The sequence below is a fragment of the Alligator sinensis genome, unplaced genomic scaffold, assembly GCF_000455745.1.
Source record: "Alligator sinensis unplaced genomic scaffold, ASM45574v1 scaffold802_1, whole genome shotgun sequence".
NCBI lineage: Eukaryota > Metazoa > Chordata > Crocodylia > Alligatoridae > Alligator > Alligator sinensis.
In genome coordinates, this window is record NW_005841918.1 from 2,574,334 (window position 1) to 2,589,456 (window position 15,123).

The 15,123-nt window shown below is 44.6% G+C and overlaps 1 protein-coding gene across 3 annotated transcripts in view; it reads right to left on the bottom strand.

Annotated features, from left to right (window-relative positions):
- The window catches only part of MSANTD4 (Myb/SANT DNA binding domain containing 4 with coiled-coils), a 36,446-nt gene that overhangs the window by 16,093 nt on the left and 5,230 nt on the right, over positions 1-15,123 (bottom strand). Inside the window, exon 1 of one of the 3 annotated variants that reach the window (XM_025198258.1) lies at positions 14,723-15,084. The exons of the other annotated variants lie outside the window; for them this stretch is intronic. The gene's annotated coding sequence lies outside the window, so the exon portion shown is untranslated. Of the gene's footprint in view, positions 1-14,722; positions 15,085-15,123 lie in introns of those variants that run through there. 3 annotated transcript variants of the gene reach the window in all.

Consider the following 15,123-nt stretch of genomic DNA (forward strand, 5'->3'; position numbering starts at 1 on the left):
TAGGGAAATGTCAGGTCAAGAAAGGACATGATAGGTTCAAATACTGCATCAGGGAATTTCAAGCAAAATTCTCCATAAGAGAATTCTCCTTAAAACTCCTACCACGGCTCTGACACTGAAGTTAGCTATGGCGGAATAAGTATGCTATCCTTCTTGTTTGGATTTTCATTATTACAGTACCATTCTATACGTACGACCCATTAAAAACTTTAGAAAACCCCAAAATATGAACACCATATTTACTCAAATACAAGATAAGGATCCCCCACCCCCAACTCGCATGGGGATTAAAGTCTCTTATCCTATAATTGCATACAAGTAAATCTCATTAAATGCAGTCTATCAGTGAACTGCTGCCAAAAGCAGCATGAGTTTAGCAACAGAATCTAACTATGAAGCTGATTAAATGCAAGCAACACTGAACATGACTATAAAACATGTAGTTCACATTGGACAAACATGCTGATGGCAAACGAACACAAGAATACATTAGTATAGCCTTTCTGAATAAGATATTAAGCATAGTCCCCCTCACTGCTGACTCTTTTTCAAGTCATGGTGAGCCACGACATTGCATACAGTTCACCCAGAATCCCTTTGTTGCCCCTTCTTTTGGCCTGGCACATACGATTTGTGTGGCCCTGCTCTCCAGGAGGTAAAGCCAGACTAGTTTGTCCTGCACCTCATCTGCATATTATTTTTTGGAGCATCCCAGCACTTGAGACAAGAACACCAGGTTCCAGCCATGACTAGGGGCTCTAATTAGCACATGGATCCTTCTGGGGGTGTGGTATCTGGAATACACAAACATTTTGAGTAGTGCTGAGCTGTGGGATTATTGTGGCTTGAAATACTATTGATTCTGGCGGGGCCTAGCCCAATTACCTATATGGTAAGTCATGGGCCTTTGGCTTTGAAGTAAAATCACTCATAATTTGTACTACATATAAGTGCCAAAGTGTTGGTCAAAAACATGTTTATGGAGTACCTATGCTAAAAGTTGCAGCAGTTTCCAAAAAAGGTAACATGCATCATACTGGATAAAATAAGTGCATAGGTACAATATGCAAATCGTTGTCGCCATATTTAATTTTGAGGTTTTTGTTTTCAAATTTGCTTCTCACTTCCATGTGCTCAGGGAAAGCAGGTTCTGACAGTAAGGAGAGAGGGAAGGGACTGCCAGGGGAAAAAGTTAATGGAAAGCTGAAAGCAAAGGGCCACCAAACTCCTAGATTTATTTTCCCCACTGCTGCAGCGGGAAGGGGACAAATTCAAGACAGAACACCAATAATTAGAGTCTTTACTTTAAAAATTATAACAAATTTATTAATTTTCCATAATAGAATCTAATTATTGGGGGTCATCTTTTAATCGCGGTCATCCTCTATTTGAGTAAAAATGGTACTACTTTTAGCTTTTAGTCTTCTCACTAACAATTTCAGAAAGGGCATGGATTAATCAATGAGGCAGCAGAAACAAATGCTGCTCAACTGTCCAGAGACAAGTATCTTTTTCTCAACCTACTAAAGTCCTTTATCATGATTTTACACGTTAATTGGAGGTTTTTCTATTTCTCATGCTGCCTTCTCCATTGATTCTGGCAAATTATTATACTTTGGACTCATCTCGGGGACTCTGAGCTGACTTGAATAAACAGAACATCCTTGACATCCTTTTGTGAAGGATGTTACTCTCCTGCTGTACAAACTTCCCCAAATTAGGTATCCTCCTGGTTCCACAGAACCAAATTAACCATAACTTATATTAGAAAGCACAATATTTAAAATCAAATATAGTGGCAAAGGGAACCTAACACATTTGAGGTGATTAAAATTATAGCCTATATTATTTATTAATATAATCAGAAAGGGAAGAGACAAATGACAACATATGCCTCCAGTATGGGTAACATCTTTGCAATCTTTATAAGGTAATAGATAATTACAGTTAGTCAGTAAGGATTGTTAGGCTTCACTGCTCCTATTGGACCTGGCCCACTGTGTAGCCACATGTGCAAAGAATCATGGGACTACAAGGATAGCGTATCTCTATCATATACTGTAATGTGTTTCAAACTGGGTTATGTGGCACTTTGCTGAGAGGTATATGCCTAAATTTTAATGGTGGTGGAGTTTCTACTTGGTCAACGCACAATAAGTAATGGTACTAAAGTAAGTAATAATTTTGGTGTTGACAGTCTTCCTAAGGAATGAATCTGCGGAAACATGCCATATGTAAGGGGTTTGAGCAGCCATATGTTACAGGTAAAGGGGTACGCAGTAAAAAAAAAAAAAATCTCAGAAGTCACTAGTTTAGTAGTTAAGACACTCCCATGGTAGAGGAAAGTTCTGCTGTCAAGATTATTTCTGATTTTTTAATCAATGACTATGCAAGGTAAAATGTGTAAGCAGTTCTGGCAGCATGCACAGGAATGCATTGGAAACAGGACTGGAAAGGACTTCTAGGGTCACTTAATTCAAAACACTACACAATGTATACTGCATTATTCTACTTTCCTTCTGCTTTGCTGCAGTTTAAAACCACTGCCTTATGTCCTGTCCCTCATGGCAACTGAAAAAAAGATACTGTTTGTCTTCCTTGAGAACATTTCAGATATTTGAAAACTGTTACCTATTGTCTCCTCCTCAGTCTGCTTTTCTCCAGACTAACCTTATCTAATGTTGTCAGTCTTGCCCAGTCCAGTTTGCATTCCAATTCCATAATAGTTTTTGTTTCTATTAATGTAGTCCCTTTTACTTTTACATTTACTTTTTGGTAACAGCATCACACCTATGACAAACTGACTTTTGGTCCACCATAACCTCCAGATCTGTCTTTGTAGTACTAAGTCACTTTTTGTACCTCTAAAGAGTCTTCACTGGCTATACAAAGATCCAAGGTGTCTATGCAGGGCAAAATGAAATACCCTCCAGAACAAGCAGTCTAATACTTAGCAACTGCAATGCCTAAGTACAGAAGCTTAAAAAAACCTATTTTAATCCACTTGCTTTCCCTTCCTGTGCCTCAATTCCCCATCAGTACTCCCTTAGCTCCAAAGGCAGTTGTGAGAATAAACATATTGAAGGGTGTGGGTTGTTCATATACTATTGAAGGTTATGCATAGACATTTGTAGCAGATGTGATTTTAGATGAGCTTCCCTCTAGAATTTCAGAGAGGGGACTTTTAAATCTGACAGCTTTTCATATGGATTCTTAAAGCTCAAATGAATTTATTCTTGCTCAGAGAAGCAAAATAAGTTCAATTTCAATTTTATGTTTGGAGCTTTATCTTAGTATCCTGCAAAACAAGAGTTCCATACAAAACAATTTTTTGAAAGTGAAAATAATACAGTTGTTTCCACAATTTTGTAAAATTCAAATTTAAACAAATGTTAGGACAACTTAACTATTTTGTGTGAAACCCAAACATTACAATACCTCATAATACAGCGTGAAACTGATTTAATCAATTTTCATTAATCTGGTAGAAAGGCAAGAAAGGTGGTGGTTGATAACTTTTTCCTGCGGGCCAATGGAGGTATTTCATCTGCCAACCCGACTTATTTATTCAGGAGGTCTCCAAGAGGTCATGAAAAGGTTGCTAAGACTCATTCAGGCCTCTGGCTATTAGTCCATGCAGCTTACCAATATGTGCACTACTGATACTACCAGGGGCAACCTTGAGGAGGTCAAAAGTGATTACATGGCTCTGCGTGCAAATGTGAAGGAGAAGTGTCTCACATGGTGCTCCTGTCAGTCCTTCCAGTTAAGGGTAAATGTCTGGCTAGAAGCAGATGCATCCTGGAGATAATCAAGTATAGGCTTTAAATGAGGTTCATTGGGGGATGGAGACAAAAAGCCCATAGGTAAGTAAAGAGCCAGGGAACCTGGATAAAAACTTAAATGAATAACGGGGAAGCAATACCAGAAGACTTAGCAATGTTCTTGGGGAGAAGATAGACAATCACTTGGATACCTGTATTTATATACCAATGTGAGAAGCATGGGAAATAAACAGGAAAAGTTGGAAGTCTTAATGCAATTGAGGAATTATGATATAATTTGGATTATGGACACATGCAGGGAGAAAATTAGGAAGGCCAGGGCACGACTTGAGATGTAACTGGCAAGGGACATAAAAAGCAATATAAAGGGATTCTACAAGTATGTCAAAAGTAAGAGGAAGAGCAAAGAAAACATAGGTCCCTAGCAATCTAGTTACAGATGATGCAGAGAAGGCTGCACCCTAGGTTAATGAAAGAATTGGCTAAGGTTATTTCAGAGCTAATGCTATCCTCTTTGAGTAGATCAGGTGAAGTCCCAGATGACAAATATAGAACCCATCTTCAAGAAAGGGAAGAAGGATCTGGGGGACTACAGCCCAGTCAGTCTGACCTCAATACTTGGAAAGATCATGCAACAGATCTGCATGGAATCCATTGTAAAACACCTAGAGGAGAACAAGGTGATCAGGAACAGCCAGCATGGATTCACCAAAAGCAAATAATGACTGACTAACCTTATTTATTTCTGTGATAAGGTGACAGGCTCTGTGGATGGGGAGAGGAGGTTAGGTGGGAGGGAAGAGCAGTGGATATAATATACTTTGACTTTAGCAAAGCTTTTGTCATTATTCCTACAACATTCTCATTTACAAGCTAGGGTAATACACAAACTAGACAACAATCTTGCAAGGTGGATACATAACTTGTTAGATCACTGAGTTCAATGAGCAATCTTTAATGGCTCAAACTCTAGTTTGTAAAAAATATCAAGTGGGGTTTCTCAGGGGTCTGTCCTAGGTCCAGTATTGTTTAAAATCTTCATTAATGATTTATACACTGGACTGAGTGCACACTTAACAAATATGGAGAGTAGGGCTAGGATCCAGAGTGATCTAGATAGACTGGAAAAATAGTCTACAATCATTCAGATGAAATTCAACAAGGATAAGTGTAAACTCCTGCACTTGGGATGGAATGCACAAATACAGGCTGAGGACTGACTGGCTAGGCTGCGGTACTACAGAGAAAGAGATGGGGTTTACAGTGGACCACACGCTGAATATGAGCCAATGGTGTACTCTTGTTGCAAAAAAGCCAACATACTCAGTTGTATTAACAGGAGTGTTGCCTGTGAGTCAAGGGAAGCAATTCCTCCATACTATTCAGCACTAGTGAGATTGAGCTTAGAATAATGTGTTCTGTTTGGGGCCCAACACTTCAAGAAGGATGGGGACAGATTGGAAAGAGTCCAGCACAGAGTAACAAAAATGATGAGCGGCCTGGGAAACAAGACTTACAAAGAAAGACTGAAAGAACTAGGGTTATTTAATTTGGAGAACAAAGACTGAGGGGGGATTTGATAAAAGTCTTCAGACACCTGAAGGGGAATTATAGAGAGGATGAAGATAGACTATTTTCTGTGTCCAAAGAAAACAGGAAAAGGAGCAATGGACTCAAAATACAGCAGGAGAAATTTAGGCTGGAGATTAGGAGGAACTTTCTGACTATGAGGCAGTTATGCACTGGAGCAGGCTACCTAGAAAAGTTGTAGACTCTCTATCCCTAGACACTCACAGGCTGGACAGACACCTTGCTAGGATGGTTTGGTCAGGGATGATCCTGGTTTGAGCAAGGGGATGGACTAGATGATCTCATGAAGTTCCCTTCCCGACTTACTTTTCAATGATTCTATGAAAGCGAAACATCAACTGTTGTATTTATCAGTAGCCACAGCCTGTGATTCCTAGGCAAATTGTTGATCGAGAGATCCTTCAATAATGAGGCAAAAAGCAATTCTACTTTCTGCAGTAAAGTTTTTCCAGGTTGACAAGGAAATCATAGCATGATACTGCCTCCAGCCCGTTACTCAGAACTGTTGTCTAGAGGCCAGTGATAATTGGGAATCATTGATACATATGAACTATAAAATAAAAAAAATTGTAAATCAAAATAACATCCTAAATACTCTGTGTGTGTGTGTGTGTGTGTGTGTGTGTGTGTGTGTGTGTGCGCGTGCGCACACGCATTCGGGCTGTGCGAAACTTTGGTAGCTGATTCAATTTGGAGGAGATTCGTTCTGATTTGGGGAACGAATCTCCAAACTGAATTGGGTGACCAATTAAAAGCTCTGAATCAATTTGAAAAAGCTTCGGAAAAGATTCAGCCGCATCGGAGATTTCGCTGTAGGCTAAACTGGCAGCAGACATAGCTGCCTCCAACTGGTAAGTCTCTTGGGGTTGGGACAGGGGGGAGGGAAAGGGTGTGGGGAAGGGAGGGATTGGGGCTGGGACAAGCTGCCCAGCTGGGGCAGGGGCTGCGTTACTCGGGAGGGGGGCAGGGAGGTGCAGGATGCAGGTGCAGCAGTGCTGGGAGCAGGGGCTGTTAGCCTCCCAGCACTTAAAAAAAAAAAGCCCCACACTCACTGGCTCTCAGCGGGGATCGGGGCTTTTGAGGGCTTGTGGCAGAGTCCCCTGTGCAGTGCAGGGCAGCGGGGATCGCCACCCTCCCCCCCTCCCCATGGCAGCTGCCCTATGCTGTGGGTGCAGCACAGCTTGGCAGGGTGCTGCGCACTGTCCAGGATCTGGGGCAACTCCATCTGTCAGCCATTGCCCAGCACCGCTCAGCCCCAGCGACCAAAGCTCTCAGACAGTGGGCGGTGCCCTGCCGAGCCACGCTGCACCCATGCAACAGCTGCCACATAGTTTCGTAGTTGGTAGGGCTGGAAGGGACCTAAGCAGATCAACTAGTCTGACCCCCTGCCATGGGCCGGAAAGGATGTTGGTGTCAAATGACCCCAGCTAGGTGGCTGTCTAGCCTCCTTCTGAAGACCCCCAGGGTAGAAGCGAGCACCACTTCCCTTGGAAGTTGGTTCCAGCTCCTAGCTGCCCTGACAGTGAAGTAGCGCCTCCTGATATCTAGCCTGAATCTACTCTCAGTCAATTTATGGCCACTGTTCCTTGTTAACCTCAGTAGTGCTTGGGGGAACAGGAACTCTCCCATTGCCTGCTGGTCTCCCTTGGCAAGTTTACAGGAGACCACCAGATCCCCTCTCAGCCTTCTTTTGTGGAGGCTGAACAGGTTCAGGTCCCCTAGCCTCTCCTCATAGGGCCCGCCCTGCTGCCCCCTAATCATGCAAGTGGCCCTCCTCTGGACCCTCTTGATGCTGTCCACATCCCTCCTGAAGTGCAGCACCCAGAACTGGACGCAGTACTCCAACTGCGGCCTGACCAATGTCACATAGAGGGGGAGGAACACCTCCTTGGACCTGCTCGTGATGCATCTATGGATGCATGACAAAGTACAGATAGCCTTCCTGACCGTGCCCCCACATTGGTGGCCCATGTTCATCTTGGAATCAACAGTGATTTCAAGATCCTTCTCTGCCTCTGTGCTGATGAAAAGGGAGTTCCCCAGCCTGTAGGTATGCTGCTGGTTCTTCCTCCGCAGGTGCAGTACCTTGCACTTGTCCATATTGAAACCCGTCCTATTGTCATCCGCCCACCTCTGTAACCTGTCCAGATCTAGTTGTAGCCTATCCCTGCGTGCCAAGTGCTGGAGGGGTGATCCCCACTGCCTCCCACTGTCCCGCGCTGCACAGGGGGGCTCTGCCACAAGTGCCCAGATGCCCAAATCACCATTGTTGTAGCCAGTGAGTGCAGGGCTGTGACAGGGGGCAACTCTCGGGGCCCAATCTCATGCCGGCCCACCCACCTGTCTCTATGAGGCAGTCCTCCCCATTTTGCCTGCTACAACTTTGCTGTTCTCATAACAAGTGATAAAATGCAGAAGACTGCCCATTACATGCCCCAATGTCAAGGGCGCTATCTGCGGCTCTACAGTCCATGCCTTACAGATGGCATCACAGTTTAACATCCCCAGCCCCACACTGGGCCCCATAATCCTCCAGTCCGGACCCCAACTGGCGCCCTCCAATCAGGTGGCCTACTCCATCACCATTCTGCGCTGCTTAGCTCCCTGAACTCTTCCCCCTCTCAGGCATGCCCCTCCTTTGGTCATAGGCCCTGGCCTCACCTCCAAGGCCAGTTAGAACCCCAGGCCCTCAGCTCTGGGCGTCCCTTGTAGTGGGCCCCTGGCCCTTTTGACCCTTCTGGTCTTCGCCCCAGCGCTTACCAGTTGAGGATGCCTCAAGTCAGGCTTCTGAGCATCTAGCCCACACTCTCCCACGGGTCCGCCTTCTCAGCCCTACTTATGGGGTTACCAACCCAGTTGTAGCAGCTGGGGTTATTAAGGCACCTCAACCCACCTTTCACCAGGGTGGTAACTGGCCTGGCATTTCCTGGGGGCTCGCATGCCACTAAGAGCGTCACAAGGACACCCATCCCCAGCAAGGTGTAGTTTTAGGTCATGCCCCCACACTCTCCCACGGGTCCGCCTTCTCAGCCCTACTTATGGGGTTACCAACCCAGTTGTAGCAGCTGGGGTTATTAAGGCACCTCAACCCACCTTTCACCAGGGTGGTAACTGGCCTGGCATTTCCTGGGGGCTCGCATGCCACTAAGAGCGTCACAAGGACACCCATCCCCAGCAAGGTGTAGTTTTAGGTCATGCCCAGGAGACTGCAGCCTTTAAAGACTACATTCTTAAGATGGCTGCCGCCATCAGGTACCTGCTGGATGCCTGACCCAGTCCTTAAAGTGGCAGGGGCCAACAGTGCCCTGCCCCAGGGGGGGTTTTTTTTTTTTTTTTTTTTTAAAGTGCTGGGACTAGGCTGGGGCTGGGCTGGGCAGGCATGGGGGCTTCTCCCGTGGCTCCCTCCGCCCGGGGAGAAACAGGCACAGCTGGTGGAGCTGTGGGAGAACCTGCAGCTGCCCAGCTGTGCCTGCCTCTCCCTGGCGATCCAATCACTGAATCTCTCCAAATCAGCACCAAATCTTCCGAAGCAGATTTGGCCCAATCGAATCACTGTCCTCTGAATCATCTGAATCCAAATCGAATACTTCCCTATTTGCACAGGCTTAGTGTATGTGTGTTAGTAATCTAAGGTGTTATTACCAGTATAAGTAGGGGCATCTGTTCACAAATTAGAACTTGGTTCTTTTAAAAATATGCACATAATCTTAAGAACAAATCTGTGGGGGTTTTATCTTCAAAACTGCAAATGATTATGCCCAATCTTTCAATAATCATTCAGCTTAAATTACAGATAACAATGAAGATAATTCTATCCCAACTATGCAGTTGGTCCAATAAAAGATTACATTCTAAGAAATCCTTGTTACATAACAAAGAAGCATTTATGATGCATAAAGCATTCATGAAGCAGATTGGCATTTGTTAATGTGTTAAAATACTGACTGATTTTATTTATATACTGCACAGTAGTACAAGCACTTTTAGGAAACTGCTGTACACCATACAGCTAAAAATACCACCATTTAACAGTGGTAGACAGAATGGATGCTATCTGGCCTCTGTCACTATCAGGAACTTTCACACCATTACCAGGCTAGATGAACAGCTTTTAGCCCCTCAGCTACCATGGAAGCATGTTAACAGATTCAGGTGTGCCATGGTTCACAGTGCCAACACCAATCACAGTGCCAAGACCAATCATGTCTGAGCCTTTTGAGATACCACACTGTAACTGAGGTGCTACAAAGGACACTACACATGAATGCTAGATGGCAGCCTGTTTAGTAATGGATTTGCTAAAGGTCTTCTCAAACTGAACATTGACTGGTGACTCAAAAGCTAATGACTGGGTCAAGACCACTTGAGTTTTTTCAGTGTTTGCATTATTATAGATGCATAGACACAAACACAAACACACAATATTGGCTAAAATAACAACCTTTTTTCCAGAAGCAACTTCTTTTCTAACTTTCCAGTTCCCACTAGTTTCCTATACAGGCTTACCCTTTTATAACATTTTTCACCCCAGCATGCATTTCTGAGACTAGCCATTTAAATGTTGCAGAAACAACTACAAGCCAAAAGTTTTTTTAAAAATACTAGTTGTCACCTACAGTCCCCACCTTGAACACCTTGGGCTCATCATTAATGATCTTCAACCCTTCCTGGAACAGGCTTCCTCTCAACATAGCCATGGAGTACAAACCTGTCCTAGCTTACAGACAGCTCCCCAACCTCAAAACAGCATCTCTCCAGCAACAAGCTACCCAACTCCTATCCTCACTGAGGCACCAGGCCTTGCAACAGACCCAGATGCAAGCTGTGTCCCCTATTCAATAGAGACCACATCATAACTGAACCAAATAACATGGATTACAACATCTGAGGTGCATTTACCTGCAATACTACTGAAATCATATATGCCATCACCTGCTTACAGGGCCCCTCTGCCTCTGCTGCCTATATTGGAGAGAGGGGGCAATTTCTACATGAAAGGATGGACACTGATCTGACATCAGTTCTAGAAAGACATCCAGGCCTGAGGCAGAACACGTTAACCCCCGATTATCCCATCGCTGATTTCACAGCAGTTGTTCTTAGACCACATACACTTTAAAAACAAACCTGAATATGAAATTGTGGAACAAGAAATCACCCACAAACCAGTCTGTCTTAAGTATGGTTTAAACAGGGAGTATGAATTATGTCATTACTGTATTAGCTTTTGTGATTCCTTTGTCCTTAAGGGTTTTACTTATCTCCTTCTCCCAGTATCCCTTCACTGCCTCCTTCTCCCCTCCCTTCATTCTGTCTTCAGTATTCACTGCACTCTTTAACTGATGCACTGCTTTGTGCATGCTACACATCTCTGATTTAGTTAGCCTATGAGGTGCAAATTGGCCCTGTCGTCTTTTAAAAACTGGACAGTTACTGCTTACATCACTCTTTTTGAATTGATACGTTTAGGTTATGTTTTTCCTTACCATTTGTCTCATTACTAAAGTGATGGCACATTTCTCCCCAGCTTAGGACCTTAGAAGTAGGTCCTAAAATTTGCCTTCTGGTGTATTGTCAGGGATGCTGCACTTGCTAGGATCACCTGGGCTTATTTCACTTTACAAATGTCATGGCACTTCAGAGGCTAAAAGCATGGGCCCTGTAGCAGCAGAATGGATGGGCTTGTGAAACCCCTCTAAACTTGGTATCTACTACGTGACTGATGGGCCTGGATGACCCAGGTGGGCCTTGCCAATCCTATATTCCTAAATTAACAAGTGAAAATAAGAATCTAAAGAAACATATAAGCTAGTAAAACATTGAGCATATTGATAAACGTGGCCAGACACTAGAGATACCAACCAAAAAAGGAGGTACGAGATTACTATGCCAAACTACAAAAAGGTCCATGGGTGACTGGACAGTTACAAGAGATCAGCAAAAGACCAACATGGAAATATTTTCAGCATCCCTAAAAATAAAACGAAAAGATGGGTGAAGCACTTCCATTATATATTAATCAGGCTTCCTCCTGAAACGAACTTAGCTTTTACAATGTAGATAAGATGAAAGAACTCAATGTTAATTACAAGGAAATCACCTTGGGGGCACTAAAGCAGCTGTCAACAAAATAAAGAACTACAAGGCAGCAGACCGAGATAAAGTAACTGCAGATCTGCTTGAAGCAAACAGTAAAGGGAACTGAAAAATGCTCCTACACCATTCCTCACTAGCTATGGGAGACAGAAACCTCTAGAAGAAGGGAAAAAGGAATCATCATAAAATTGCTTAAGAAAACAGCTTTAAGCAACCATAACAACTGGTTTGGGACCATACTACTCAGGGAAACTCTTCTGTACAATTATTCTGAATAGAATTCACAGTGCCGCTGAGCTAGATTTCATGAACAAGTAAATTTGTTTTCATCCTGCCTACTCTTGCATTGATCATATTTTAACTCTGTGTGCTGCTACAGAATAAAAGCAATGAATGGCAGCTATTGCAGGCCGTCAACTGACTTTCAGAAACATCTAACAGTGTAGACATAGTCTCTGTGACATATACTAGAAATTTACCAATTCCTCTGTAAAATAATCAAGATCTTGAAAAATCTTCTTTAAAATGCCAAAAGTCCTGCCTGCCACCTGTCTAATCGGGAATTGACCTATTTGTTTATGAAGAGGAAAGAAGAACCCTCAGGTAGAACTCTACACCACATTCAGGACTCTTAGATACAAAAATCCACAGGTGATAAATGCAGAAGGGACTGTCATTCAATAATTGGGCTCTACAGCCACACTCACAGATGTTCAAGAAGCTGGTGCCTCTCTCAGCACAAATTTATTGTCTCATGAGACAAGACAGATGCATACCTCTGTATGAGTTAGGCAAAGGTGTTTTCTCTTTCCTTTTTTGTTGGGCGTCAATCATCAACTTTGCCATGTGACAAACTGCTGGCATGAAAACTGGAATTACTTATGTAAATCGAGTAGTTGGAGAGCTAAACTTTTGCAGGTGTTATTTGCCTCATGAATATTTTGATAAATTAAACGCAGGAAGAGATCAATGGCCTAGTTAGAACTGATAAATAATTAGAGCTCCAGCGTTGTTGCACCTGCAACGGTCCAGGAAATGTACGAGAGGCAAGGGGTTTTTTGTATCTTGCATTGGACCACCAGTACAGTTGAGAGAAATTTTAGACACGTTTTTGGTCACAAAGTTCCATTTCTGTGCCCTCATAAACAATTAGGGTCTTAGAACCACCAAGTTAACAATGTTATGAGACTCAGTACAGCCCTGCTTGATTCTATTTTTCTAAATGGAGTAGCCTTGAATACTGTTGATGAGCTTACTTTTCTGGGCAAAACCTTTTATAACCCAGGTACCTGCATGTTTAATGTAATGACCAAGGTGGGCAAGGTAAGCACTGTTTTCTTGGAAGCACTGCTCAATATGGAAATCTAACATCCTCAGCATCTGCATTAAATTGTAAATCTTATGTAGTAAGGTATTAAGTGCACTCCTATATAGGTTGGAGTTGCGGAAGAGCAAAAAGTCTACCAAAGAAAAATGATCAACTCTCATTGTGGCTCCTCATATATTAATGCCAAATATTCAGAGAAAATGGGCAGGTGGAATAATGTTGATATCCTAGAATGGGCACAATTACTGGGAGCTGTGCAATCAGTACCAGCAAAACCTGGTCATATTCTGAGGATGCCAGATAATAAGATCCCCTAAAAAGGAAGAAAAATCAATCCAGAAAGGCTCCTTGCAACACATGAACCAAAGAAGTAACTTTAGAGATTAAAAACTTCAGCAGATTAAAACAACTGTCCATGACAGAATGGGCTGGTGATAATGAATTTCTGCTTTACACATGTAATGGTGAGAGAAACAAACATGATTCATTTGATTGTGTTAATTAACAGTTGGGAGGATTATAGTAGTTTGTTTACTACTTTGAGTAAATTTTACTATGGGATTATTGACTCACTTAGATTAAATCAAAAGTGAGGGGATGCATTAATTATGTTACCTTAAAGGTGTAATAATACACAATGTTAGGTACAAACTTCACATGGGATAAGTGTGGAAGGGACTGTCATTCAAGCCACACACACAGACATTTAAGGGGCTGATTTTTGTGGCAACTGAAAAATACGTCATCTAGAAAATACATGTTATTAATCACAAAAGATTAGGTATGCCTTCACAGACAAACACAGCAGTGTGCCAAAATACATCCATAATCTAATCTGAGAAATTATAAATTGCTGTATTTAAAATCTAATTTGCAAAATGCATATACTAATGGCACAGTTCAGATAAGAATATTGCTTCACTATGAAAATGGGATAGTTGTTTTCCAGGATGCACAAGTGACTGAAAATTATTGTGGACCAGTTCTACAGTTCTCAGCAATCAGCATCCTGGTCGACTCCCTCCCCAGGGACCTCAACTGCCAGCTCCTCCTGGCCCAGGCCAAGCTAGGAATATATCTCACCAAGGAGACTCTGGCCAGGAGGACCCCCGGGGACTGCGGGGCTGCTTTCCTGTCTCTGGTGCAATCCCACGTCCGAACAGATTTTCACTGGGCAGTGTCCACTGGCTCCTTAGACTCGTCGGAGAGCCAGTGGGCACCCTCCAGCGTGCTTTGCCTGGTGTCCCCTCCCCACCTTAGCACATTGGCTTTAAACTTTTGACCTTCACTCCCATCCCTGTTTTCTTATCATCTGTCCCAAGGAATTAGCTGCCACTTTCCCAGTAGCTTCCCTTTCTGAGGGGGGCTTATAGTTTCACTTGGTGGGCCATTTGCTCATGAAACCCTAACGTGGCAAATAGGCCTGGTTGACTCCCCAGGGACTTTACCTGCTGGCTCCTCCATGGAGCTGCCACCACAGGCATGTACCTGGCAGGGATCACAGACTCTCCTAACACCTTCTGTAAGTACAGGAAGACCCCGGCATATGCCTGCCTGCACTGTGCCAGGCTGCAACTCCTTCACCGCCTCCTCCAGAATCTCCTGCTTGGTTCTGGCTGCTCTACTCCCCACACCTTTTCTTTGATACACTCCCTGTCCATGGCCCCATCAAATCCTGGGACCTCCTAGTCAACCTCCTCCTGGCCCTGGCCAAGCTGGAAATAAACCTGATCGGAAAACGGCTCTGGCCGCAAGGACAACTAGGGACTGCAGGACTCTTTTCTGGTCTCTAGTCCTCTTCCACCTCCGGGCAGTTTCGCTGGGCAGTGTGCGGTCCCTCCCAGGCAGCCGCAAGGGATGGGGCAGGAAGCTGGGGCGGGGCCTCGGGCCCAACCCAGGCCAGGAGGAAGGGCGGGATGCTTACACCAAGGTGCAGCCTGGTGCAAGAGGAGCCGGGTAGCGCGGATCAGAGACGATCCTGCTCCGCAGCGGCCAGGCTGAGCCGCCGGTCGGGGTCTGAGAACTAGCGTCAGGTGCTAAGGCGGGGGCAGCCCGGGGTGACGAGCTCCATGAGCCCCCCGGAATGACCCTGCGACGCGGCTCTTCGTTTTCAGCCCGGGAGGCTCCTCCGCCCGGAGCCCAGAAAACGTGCGCGGGCCCGAGGAGGGGCGGCTCGCACGGCGGCGGCGGGACAAAGGGCGGCGGGGCCGAGTGGGGCGGCTGGAGCAGCTCCCGCCCGCGCAGCGGAGGGAGGGATGCCGGGCCGGGGCCCGTGTCCAACCCGACCCCGGGGCCCGCAGCGCGGGAAGGGGGGAGGGGAACCTC